A 675-nucleotide genomic window follows, 5' to 3' on the forward strand; every position below is an offset into this window, starting at 1 on the left:
ATGTAAGAAATGTATGAAGGACATCGTTATATATGTTACAATGGGTAGAAGATATACAGTAATATAAATGAGTAAAAATAATAATAAGCTAAAATAAATATAGAATGTCCGGAAAAGTAAATGCAGATGGAACAAGAGAGAAGATATGTGAGAGTTAGAAAAAGGAAGAATTATTTAAAAAACAGAGAGGCTTACTGACTTGGATGAAGATGCCATTTAAAGTGAAAAATAAACGTTAAACCAAGCGGAAATAGTTACCAGCACTATAACTGACTGTGAAAGACTACGGAATAAGATCAATGACTATATAGGTAGATATGGTCTGAATTTTAACATTCGAAAGACTGAGAAACCTTTAATGAAAACTGCCAAATATTTTCTCAAGTAAAAAAGTTTTTTTTTTTATTTAAACTAATTAAACCTTATACTCATTGACAGGTATTACAATCTTTCATATCAGAGCGCAGAAGGTAATGTATACATTCATCTATACTCTGTACCAAAAATATGTTTTTTCATCTGAAGCAATTGTGGAGGTGGTTGCTTATAATTAATTAGTTCTGAATTCCATTGAAGATGAGAGGTGCTCTTCACTAGAACGCCTACAATGGTTAGGAGATGAATTAACAGGACGAGAAATAACCGTAAATACTAGAAGGATGGAAACTTCACTCA

This window comes from Halyomorpha halys, unplaced genomic scaffold (genome assembly GCF_000696795.3).
Source record: "Halyomorpha halys isolate HHAL.00 unplaced genomic scaffold, Hhal_1.1 Scaffold891.1, whole genome shotgun sequence".
Classification (NCBI taxonomy): domain Eukaryota; kingdom Metazoa; phylum Arthropoda; class Insecta; order Hemiptera; family Pentatomidae; genus Halyomorpha; species Halyomorpha halys.